This window comes from Bufo bufo, chromosome 1 (assembly GCF_905171765.1).
Source record: "Bufo bufo chromosome 1, aBufBuf1.1, whole genome shotgun sequence".
Lineage (NCBI taxonomy): Eukaryota > Metazoa > Chordata > Amphibia > Anura > Bufonidae > Bufo > Bufo bufo.
Genome location: NC_053389.1, coordinates 358,838,697 through 358,850,881, shown reverse-complemented (window position 1 = coordinate 358,850,881; position 12,185 = coordinate 358,838,697).

Sequence of the window (12,185 nt, the reverse complement as noted above, 5' to 3'; positions counted from 1 at the left end):
ACAGGCAGAGGCAGGCCACGCCGCAGGGGCCGTCGTGGTCGTGGTGCTGTGATTTCCACTGGCCCTGGAATAATGCCCAGTGTTCAGAGGCCACGTACCCTGAACCCCAAAAATTCTGAGAAAATAGTTGACTGGCTTACACAGGACACCCAATCTTCAACAGCTTCCGCTAAGAACCTTGACGCACCATCCTCCTCCAGTTCAGCTTTGGTAACCTGCTCTCAAGTTACCACTCTCCCGCCCGCCGCCACCACCACCACTACCACCACAGCCACCACAGCCGCTTCACTTGATCCCTCAGAGGAGTTATTTACACATCAGTTGGATAGAATTAGTGATGCACAACCATTATTGCCAGAGGATGGAGATAACAGGGATATGTCTCAGTCAGGCAGCATTACACACCTGGACGTACAGTGTGATGATGATGATGATGATGTTGTACCCGCTGCTGCTTCCTTTGCTGAGGTGTCAGATACAAGTGAAGTGGTTGATGATGACGATGTGTCCGTGGATGCCACGTGGGTGCCTGCTCGAAGAGAAAAAGAAGAGGGGGAAAGTTCAGAAGGGGAGACAGAGAGAAGGAGGAGAAGAGTTGGAAGCAGGGGGAGGTCGTCGCAAGGAGCTAGTGGCACAAACAGACAGCATGTATCGGCACCCGGGGTCAGCCAGACAGCACACCAATCAACACATGCTGTTGCCACCACCAGAATGCCGTCATTGCAAAGCTCAGCAGTGTGGCATTTTTTTTGTGTGTCTGCCTCTGACAACAGCGATGCCATTTACAACCTGTGCAAAAAGAAACGGAGTCGTGGGAAATCCAACACCCACCTAGGTACAACTGCTTTGCGAAGGCACATGATCGCACATCACAAACGCCTATGGGATCAACACATGATGACGAGTAGAAGCAGCACACAAGCTCAAAGCCACCATCCTCCTCCTGGTCCAGCATCTTCAGCCACGTCAACCACTGCTGTCCTCCTTGCCCCCTCTCAACCACCCGCCACTCCGCCTCTCACCTTCAGCAGTTCCATCTCATCTGCCTTACAGTCAAGTGTCACGGCCATGGTCATGGTCGTGACTCTTAACCGCATGCTGTTGCCTGCGGTTTGGTTTGGGTGTTCAACCACAGGTGAGGGCCGCTAGTCTGTTGCCTCACTTGTGGTTGCCACGGGCAACAAGTTGTTTTGTATTGTCGCAGTATAGCAGCCTGAGCTGGTGCAAGGCAGCTTGCTGCAATGTGCATGCGGTTGCACCTGGCAACCTGTCTGTTAGGTGTGTCTTCTGAATGTCTGGTGTGCACTGTGTTTTATGTTTTGTATGCACTCTGACATTTTCCCTTCGTCTGTGGCTGCCCGTGGCAACATTTGGTGTTTGTACATGTGGTGGCAGTGTCTCGGCCTTTTGGCCGGCTCCCAGGACACGTGTGCCACGCATGTTGTTGTCAACGGTAACAGCTGCAGTGAGAGTTTGTGTGTATTCCCCTTTATGTGGTTCCACTACACTCCCTGGTGTTGGAAGGGTTAACTTCCTTCCCTGTGTGTCTGAACACTGGGTGTGTCTGTGTGGGTGTGACTACTTGGGCCTATATAGCCTCAGTTAAGACCTGATGTTTGAGGGGTACTCCAGCCTTGTAGTAAGCTGGAGGTACTCTCCTGGTCACATATAACATCTGCCAGTGAGGGCCACCCTTGTTGTCATAAACGTAATGTCTGGTGTTAGTTTATGGTTTATCTGTTATTGCAGCATATGGTTTACTGGGTTCCCGTGTGATGTCTGTTGTGTGCTGTGTCCTTTATGTTGGTTGTGGATAGCAGCACTTGCACGTGGGTTCCAGGTTGTGTGTCTGTGGCAAGTAAGTGTGGAACTAGTCTCACTTACCTGTCATTGCCATATGTCTGTTTATGTTCCCCCTTTCTATGTAGCTTGGCCAGTGAGACTCCTGTTCCTCCGTGTCTAGGAGGAACGGGTTGTCTTACCCTGCTCCTAGTCCAGGGCCACCCTGAGGGCAAGCAGGAATATCAGGTTCCGGAGTATGAGCCCTCCTACCTTCAGGGTTGGCTCATATGGATAGGAGACAGGGTCAGAGTTAGGGATGTGTAGGAGGTGACCAGCTCCCTAATTCTCTGTCCTGGCCTTGCAGCGACTCCATCTGCTGATACCGCACGGCGAAAGGGTTTTCCCCATCCTCAGCCGTTACATCAGGTGTCTGTAAAGGAAATGTTTGAGCGTAGGAAGCCAATGTCACAGAGTCACCCCCTTGCCCGGCGTCTGACAGCTGGCCTGACGGAACTCTTAGCCCGCCAGCTTTTACCATGCCAGCTGGGGGAGTCTGAGGCCTTCAAAAAATTTGTCGCTATTGGGACACCACAGTGGAAGGTACCCGGACAAATTTTTTTTTCAAAAAAGGCAATCCCAAACCTCTACTCAGTGATTGAAAAGGAAGTCATGGCATCTCTGGCATACAGTGTTGGGGCAAGGGTCCATCTGACCACTGATACCTGGTCTGCAAAGCACGGTCAGGGCAGGTATATCACCTACACTGCGCATTGGGTCAACCTGCTGAAGGCTGCCAAGCATGGAATGCGTGGCTCTGCAGCAGAGTTGGTGACACCGCCACGACTTGCAGGCAGGCCTACTGCCACCTCCTCTACTCCTCCTACTCCATCCTCTTCCATAACCTCCTCGGCTGAGTCCTCTTCTGCTGCGGCGTCTGGCTGCACATCAACTGAATCCCCCCAGCTCCCCAGGGGCTATTTCACATCCCGGATACGACAGTGTCACGCTGTCTTGGGGTTGACTTGCCTGAAAGCAGAGAGCCACACCGGACCAGCACTCCTGTCCGCCCTGAAAGCACAGGTGGATCAGTGGCTGACCCAGCACCAACTGAAGATCGGCAAAGTGGTGTGGGACAATGGAAGCAATTTGTTGGCGGCATTGAATTTGGGCAAGTTGTCACATGTGCCGTACATGGCACATGTGTTGAATCTCATCGTGCAACGCTTTGTGTCTAAGTACCCAGGCTTACAGGACGTCCTCAAGCAGGCCAGGAAGGTGTGTGGCCATTTCAGGCGTTCCTCCAGGGCCATGGCGCACTTTTCAGACATTCAGCGCCGAAACAACATGCCAGTGAGGCGCTTGATTTGCGACAGCCCGACACGTTGGCATTCAACACTCCTAATGTTCGACCGCCTGCTCCAATAAGAAAAAGCCGTCAACGAGTATTTGTATGACCGGGGTGCTAGGACAGAATTTTTTTGCCACGTTACTGGACTCTCATGTGCAATGCCTGTAGTCTCGTGCGTCCTTTTGAGGAGGTGACAAACCTAGTCAGTCGCACCGAAGGCACCATTAGCGACCTCATCCCATTTGTTTTCTTCCTGGAGCGTGCCCTGAGAAGAGTGCTGGATCAGGCTGTAGATGAGCGTGAAGAGGAAGAGTTGTGGTCACCATCACCACCAGAAACAGCCTTGTCATCATCGCTTGCCGGACCTGCGGCAACGCTGCAAGAGGAGTATAAGGAAGAGGAGTCAGAGGAGGAATGTGGCTTTAAAGAGGAGGAAGACCAACCCCAGCAGGCATCCCAGGGTGCTCGTTGTTGTCACCTATCTGGGACCCGTGGTGTTGTACGTGGCTGGGGGGAAGAACAGACCGTCAATGACATCAGTGAGGACGAGGAACGGGAAATGAGTAGCTCGGCATCCAACCTTGTGCAAATGGGGTCTTTCATGCTGTCATGTCTGTTGAGGGACCCTCGTATAAAAAGGATGAAGGAGAACGACCTATACTGGGTGGCCACGCTACTAGACCCCCGGTATAAGCAGAAAGTGGCGGAAATCTTACTAATTACCGAAAGTCAGAAAGGATGCAGCAGTTTAAAACAAAACAAAAAAAATATGCTTTACACAGCTTATAAGGGGGATGTCACAGCACAACGGGAATCTAACAGGGGAAGAGGTGAAAGTAATCCTCCTCCTACCACGACCATGGAGGCAAGGACAGGACGCTTTACAGATGTGTTGTTGATGGAGGACATGCAGAGCTTTTTCAGTCCTACACATCGCCACAGCCCTTTGGGATCCAGCCTTAGAGAACGACTCGACCGACAGGTAGCAGACTACCTCGCCTTAACTGAAGATATCGACACTCTGAGGAGCGATGAACCCCTTGACTACTGGGTGTGCAGGCTTGACCTGTGGCCTGAGCTATCCCAGTTTGCGATAGAACTTCTGGCCTGCCCCGCTTCAAGTGTCAGAAAGGACCTTCTGTGCAGCAGCAGTCATTGTCACTGACAAAAGAAGTTGCCTCGGTCAAAAAAGTGTTGATTACCTCACCTTCATTAAGATGAATGAGGCATGGATCCCGAAGGGACTGACAGTGGGGGATACGTTTGACTAACAAAAGGCCTGATGACATGCCTTGGCCTCAAAATGGTCCCCACGCTGCTGTATTTAATGTCTGCATACCGGATGACTTTCGTGAATTCTCCGCCACCAACTAGGGTTCAAGCCGCAATGTTTTAGTCACCTTTCTGCCTGGAAAACATCAATTTTTCCGGCCTCTGCTAAAACAGCGGCTGCAACAATAACGTTATTTTTCAGGCATGTGTACATGCCTAATTTTTCTGGCCTCTGGTTCTGCACTGTGTCTGCAAAAACAAAACAAAAAAAAAAGGCACATACAAGTGTCAATTCCCCTTCGTGATCATTACCTTGTTGTGTTGAAGGGGCTTGCGAATCACAATGAAGCGATCATCACCTCTATGAGTGTGTCGGCAATGTTGCCACACCCCAGATGATAAGGCCGATGCTTCATTATGATCAGACCAAAAGTGATCGGCTGGATAATTTTTCATAGAAAAAAACATAAATTTTTTTATATATTTTTTTTAAGTTGTATGGGTGGGTTTTTAATACATAAAATAAAAAAATCATAATAAAGTCTCTTAATAGTTTATTAGAAATAATGCAGACAATTTTAAAAATCCTCATCAATTCCAATACAAAGCAAGTACAAAGCTCAGAACTAAATTATTCCAGGATGTCGTAATGGTTCGTTAATTTGACAATGGTTAATCAATTCGACACGTGTCCCCGGATAGGGGACGTAACAGGGATTAAACTGATAAGAATAGTACTAGTTAAGACACCACTCATATAGGGTGTCACAGCACATTGCTCCGTGCACGCTCAGTGCCCCAACTTGGGAGTAAGAGGACCGACCAAGCTGCTTTTTCCATCTCCCGGTTCCTAAAATCAATTCAGTTTGGTGTATCAGAGTTTGGTCTGTCACTGTGAAGGCAGTCGAAGGTACTGTAATGACCAGCGTCACGCACAGGGAGGGAAAAGGGAAAGCCCTGCCCAAGGGAGAGGGAAAGGTGGTGACCCCTGACTCACCTTGTGTCACGGCGGGCGTGCACTCAGTATGACAGATAACGAACCAACCAGGCTCTGGGCGAGAGACAGGGAAGGGTCACCTCCTAGCTAATCCCTGACCTCTTTCTCTGCACTGCTCAGCCCATCTACAGATCTTGAAGGTAGATCTGAGATGTCCCCGTGCCTGGGCTGACAAAACCCTGAATTCCCTGAGATGGTGAAGTGGGAAATAGGAGCAGCCTGCTCGCACAGAACCTGGATGGGAAAGATGACACAAAACAACCAACTAGAAACAACACTTATCTTCCTGAGCTGGAGCAGACAGCCAACCTTCCTTCCTAGCTTCCAAGATCACAATAATGAATATAATCCGCTCAGGGCACTGGGCAGAGGAGCTATTTAAACTAATGACTCCACCCAGTGCACCTGATGAGGGGCGGATCCAGCACGACTCCAAAACAAACACTAAACTCGTGCTGCAATCCTGGCCGACCTCCGCACATCGTCAGAGTGGGGCATGACAGTACCCCCCCTCTACGGGTGACCTCCGGACACCCTGGACCAACCTTATCCGGATGGGACCTATGAAAGGCCCTCACCAGACGGCTGGCGTTGACATCTGACGCCGGAACCCACATCCTCTCCTCAGGACCGTATCCCCTCCAGTGAACCAGGTACTGGAGGGAACCCCGCAGAACTCTCGAGTCGAGAATCCTGGAGATCTCGAACTCCAAGTTTCCCTCGACCAGAACAGGAGGAGGAGGCAATGGCGATGGTACCACCGGTTTAACATATTTTTTTAGTAAAGACTTGTGGAAGACATCGTGGATCCTCCAAGTCTGCGGCAGATCAAGTCGAAATGCCACAGGATTGATCACAGCAGAAATCTTATATGGACCAACAAATCTTGGACCCAGTTTCCAAGATGGCATTCTCAACTTGATATTCCTAGTGGACAACCACACCAAATCACCCACACACAGGTCCGGACCAGTCACACGTCTCCTGTCAGCCATTTGTTTATACCTCTCACCCATCCTCTCCAAATTCCCTTGAATCCCCCGCCAGATAGAGGATAAGGCAGAAGAGAATCTCTCATCCTCTGGCATCCCGGAGGAACCAGACCCAGAAAAGGTACCAAACTGAGGATGGAAACCGTATGCGCCAAAACATGGCGACTTACCCGTGGACTCCTGCCTACGGTTATTCAATGCTAATTCTGCTAAGGGCAAGAACGAGGACCAGTCCTCCTGATTCTCAGCCACAAAGCACCTCAAGTAGGTCTCCAGGTTTTGATTGGTACGCTCCGTCTGACCATTCGACTGGGGATGAAAAGCTGACGAGAAAGAAAGTTGAATGCCAAGTCGAGGGCAGAACGCCCTCCAAAACCTGGAGACAAACTGCGTGCCCCTATCAGATACAATATCCGAAGGAATACCGTGCAATTTAACAATATTATCCACAAAAATCTGCGCAAGAGTCTTAGCGTTAGGCAGACTTGTTAGTGGTATAAAGTGAGCCATTTTACTGAAACGATCGACTACCACCAAAATCACTGTTCTCCCGGAGGAACTCGGTAGGTCCGTAATAAAGTCCATGGACAAATGTGTCCAAGGACAAGATGGAATAGACAATGGAAGAAGTGAACCAGGCGGTCGAGTATGAGCAACCTTAGACCGAGCGCAGGTTTCACAAGCTGCCACGTAATTCTCAATACTCTTACGCAAACCTGGCCACCAGAACCTCCGGGACACCAGATCACAGGTGGACTTACCACCAGGATGTCCAGCGAGAACAGTATCGTGATGTTCCTTAAACACCTTGTATCGTAGGCCCTCAGGAACAAACAACCTCCCTGGGGGACACGAACCAGGAGCCCCCTCCTGAGCTCCCAACACCTCCATCTCCAATTCAGGGTGCAGAGCGGAGACCACCACTCCATCCGCCAAAATCGGCGCTGGATCTTCTGAATCACCTCCCCCAGGGAAGCTGCGAGACAAGGCATCAGCCTTGACGTTCTTGACCCCTGGGCGAAAGGTAACCACGAAATTGAACCTGGTAAAAAAAAGTGACCATCTGGCCTGCCTAGGGTTCAGACGCTTGGCAGATTGCAGGTAAGCCAAATTCTTATGATCAGTATACACCGTAACGGGGTGAGACGCCCCCTCCAACCAGTGGCGCCATTCCTCAAAGGCCAACTTGATAGCCAACAACTCTCTATCTCCAACATCATAATTCCTCTCGGCAACCGAGAGCTTCTTGGAGAAGAAGGCACACGGGACCCACTTGCCAGGAGATGAACCCTGTGACAGCACCGCCCCAACCCCCACCTCTGATGCATCAACCTCCACTACGAATGGTTGAGACACATCCGGCTGCACCAGAATGGGAGCGGACGCAAAACGCTCCTTAACAGCCGAAAAGGCCTGCAACGCCTCATCCGACCAGACAGAGACATCGGCGCCCTTCTTGGTCATATCAGTAAGAGGTTTTACTAGGGTAGAATAATTCGAAATAAATTTCCTATAATAATTTGTAAACCCCAAGAACCGCATTAAAGCTTTCTGATTCTCTGGTCGGTCCCACTCCAGAACCGCCCGGACCTTTTCGGAGTCCATAACAAAACCGGAATCAGAAAGCATGTATCCCAAAGACGGAAGCTCTTGCACCGCAAACAAACATTTCTCCAATTTGGCATACAACTTATTCTCCCGATGGATCTTCAAAACCTGTCTCCCATGATCCTGATGGGTCTTCAGATCAGGAGAATAAATTAAAATGTCATCCAGGTAAACTACTACGAACCTCCCCACCAAGTGATGAAAAATGTCATTGACGAATCGCTGAAATACTGCTGGCGCGTTCGTCAACCCAAAAGGCATCACCAGGTTTTCAAAATGACCCTCGTGCGTATTGAAGGCCGTTTTCCACTCATCCCCCTCCTTGATCCTGATCAGATTGTAGGCTCCTCTCAAATCCAACTTGGAGAACACCTTGGCTCCAACAATCTGATCAAAAAGATCAGAGATCAAGGGCAGGGGATATAGATCCCGGATTGTAATACGGTTCAACTCCCGGAAATCCAAACACGGTCTCAGTGATCCATCTTTTTTCTTCACAAAGAACAAACCTACTGCCACTGGAGACTTAGATGGTCTAATATGACCCTTTGCCAAACTCTCAGCGACATACTTTCGCATGACCTCTCTTTCGGGTTGAGAGAGGTTGTAAAGCCGAGACTTTGGCAACTTGGTGCCAGGAATGAGATTAACTGGACAATCATAGTCCCGATGAGGGGGCAATTCCTGAGCCCCACCCTCCGAAAAAACATCCGCAAAATCCGAGAGATACGGAGGTAAAGCCGTAATGGACACTTCAGAAATAGATGTGACAAGACAATTGTCCGAACAAAACTCGCTCCAACCAATGATTTGTTTCGCTTGCCAGTCTATAATTGGGTTATGTCTAATAAACCATGGCAACCCCAAGACTATAGGAGCTGGCAAATCCTTCATGACAAAACAAGAAATAATTTCAGCATGTGAATCACCCACCCTTAAATGAATACCATGAACAATGTGAGTGAGACTCCTTTGAGAAAGAGGGGAAGAATCAATTGCAAAAACACGAATCTCGTTCTCTAACGTGCAAGTACTTAGTCCCAGGCCTTGAAGAAAAAGAAAGTCAATTAGGTTTACCCCAGCACCACAATCAAGGAATACATCAACAAACACATTTTTTGACTCTAGCGCCACCATAGCTGAAAGGAGAAAACGGGAACTGCAGGGAGCTTGCATACCTGTCTGCTCCACCACACCATTCATACAACCAAGTGTGAGGGAGTTTTTTTTTTCTTTTTTCCTTTTCTCTTCCACCTGTGATTTAACACGAGGACAAGAAAAAATAAAATGACCCCTCTTTCCACAAAAGTAACATAGTTTGTGCAATTTCCTAAAGTCTCTACTATCAGAATGGCAAGAAATCTGACTTAATTGCATGGGTTCCTCCGCTACTCCAGAGTTATAAGCAATATCACCCTGGGCAGAAGAAGAAAAAAAAACACACGCAGGAGGAATCCCCTGCACGGAGGGACCCTTACCCCTCTCTCGGATACGTCTATCGAACTGTATAGCCAAAGACATTGCATTCTCTAAAGTATCCGGATACTCATGAAAATCCTTCAACCTTTCAGATAACCCCTGACAAAACTGACTACGTAACGCGGGGTCGTTCCACCCCGACTCAGTAGCCCACCTCCTAAACTCTGTACAGTAACCCTCTGCAGTATGTTCACCCTGCAGTAAGTTACGCAATTTCGATTCTGCCATCGAGACCCGATCTGGGTTATCGTAAATCAATCCCAGGGCTTGGAAAAATTCCTCCACTGACCGGAGAGCCAGAGAACCGGGCGGCAGAGAAAAAGCCCAGGATTGAGCGTCCCCTTTAAGCAGAGACATGATGATACCAACCCTCTGATCCTCATTACCTGACGAAAATGGACGCAGTCGAAAGTACAATTTGCATGACTCTTTAAATCGGAAAAAATCATCCGTACTCCCTGTAAATCTGTCGGGAAGAGCGACTTTAGGCTCCCCACCAATTTGACCTGTACCTGATGCCAGAAACCTCTGACACTGTGTGACCGTACCACGCAGATCCGCAACCTCCAGGGATAAATCCTGCATGCGGTCAACCAGTGCATCAATTGACGCCATCACAAAAGCGCTGGGTGATGGCAGTCACAGTATGGCGGATTATAATGTCACGGCGGGCGTGCACTCAGTATGACAGATAACGAACCAACCAGGCTCTGGGCGAGAGACAGGGAAGGGTCACCTCCTAGCTAATTCCTGACCTCTTTCTCTGCACTGCTCAGCCCATCTACAGATCTTGAAGGTAGATCTGAGATGTCCCCGTGCCTGGGCTGACAAAACCCTGAATTCCCTGAGATGGTGAAGTGGGAAATAGGAGCAGCCTGCTCGCACAGAACCTGGATGGGAAAGATGACACAAAACAACCAACTAGAAACAACACTTATCTTCCTGAGTTGGAGCAGACAGCCAACCTTCCTTCCTAGCTTCCAAGATCACAATAATGAATATAATCCGCTCAGGGCACTGGGCAGAGGAGCTATTTAAACTAATGACTCCACCCAGTGCACCTGATGAGGGGCGGATCCAGCACGACTCCAAAACAAACACTAAACTCGTGCTGCAATCCTGGCCGACCTCCGCACATCGTCAGAGTGGGGCATGACACCTTGCAGCTGGCACCTGACTGCCCTGACGTCCCTAGACGGGTTCCTCACCCGTGCGGCGATCACGTGCCTAAACCCTGGCTTTCCCTAGAATGAGCCCTAGATAGTGAACGGGCCGGTGGGATCGCTAGTCCGCACCACTGACACTAAGAGGGAAACACCAGAGGACAGACAATACAGACAAACACATACACCCAGGTGGGCGACCACAGCAGACCACAAAGTTACAACAGGGATCCGGAGGGTAACGTTCTGGACCAACAACCAGAGAACACAGCTCCAGAGGGTCAGTATAGAAGTCCAGGCAGGAAGCTCTATATCTGGCAACCAGAGAAGTGTGAGAGGGGAATATAAGGAGGTTGGGAGTGCTGGACAAGGAACAGCTGAGGAGAAGGAGCTACGGATCCCTGAGTGAGCCAAAAAGGGTTGCAAAGCAAACCCAGAAAGCTACCATAAGGAAACAGCCCTATTTTACATAGAGCGCGCAGCCAACCGCTGCGACTTCCTGACCCCGGGTTTTAACGGAGTCAGGCGTGGCTCTTGACACCCTCGTGACAGGTACCCGGCCTAAATTTATTTACACAAAAGGCAATCGCACCCTGATATGGGACTTAACAGGGATTAAACTGATGAGAAAAGTACTACAGAAAATGCCACTCATATCGGGTGTGACAGTAAATTTCACGGCGCAGACGCAGTGACCGTGGCGTGGATTCAATCAAAGGGGAGGGAGCCAGCGTTTTTTTAACCATCTCCCCGTTCGAAAAATCAATTTATTAAATGGACCCCAGATTGGGGACCATACAGGGATTAAACTGATGAGAATAGTACTACAGAAAATACCACCCACGGGTGTGACAATAAATTGCACGGCGCAGACGCAGTGACCGTGGCGTGGATTCAAACAAAGGGGAGGGAGCCAGCGTTTTTTTAACCATCTACCCATTGGAAAAATCAATTTAATAAATGGATCCCAGATTGGGGACCATACAGGGATTAAACTGATGAGAATAGTACTACAGAAAATACCACTCACGGGTGTGACAGTAAATTGCACGGTGCAGACGCAGTAACCGTGGCGTGGATTCAAACAAAGAGGATGGAGCCATCGTTTTTTTAACCATTTCCCCGTTCAAAAAATCTATTTAATAAATGGACCCCAGATTGGGGACGTAACAGGGATTAAACTGATGAGAAGAGAGAACTACAGAAAATACCACTCATATCGGGTGTGACTGTAAATTGCACGGTGCAGACGCAGTGACCGTGGCGTGGATTCAAACAAAGAGGAGGGAGCCAGCGTTTTTTTAACCATCTTCCCGTTTGAAAAATCAATTTAATAAATGGATCCCAGATTGGGGACCATACAGGGAATAAACTGATGAGAATAGTTTTACAGAAAATACCACTCACGAGTGTGACAGTAAATTGCACGGCGCAGAGGCAGTGACCGTGGCGTGGATTCAAACAAAGGGGAGGGAGCCAGCGTTTTTTTTAACCATCTCCCCGTTCGAAAAATCAATTTAATAAATAGATCCCAGATTGGGGAC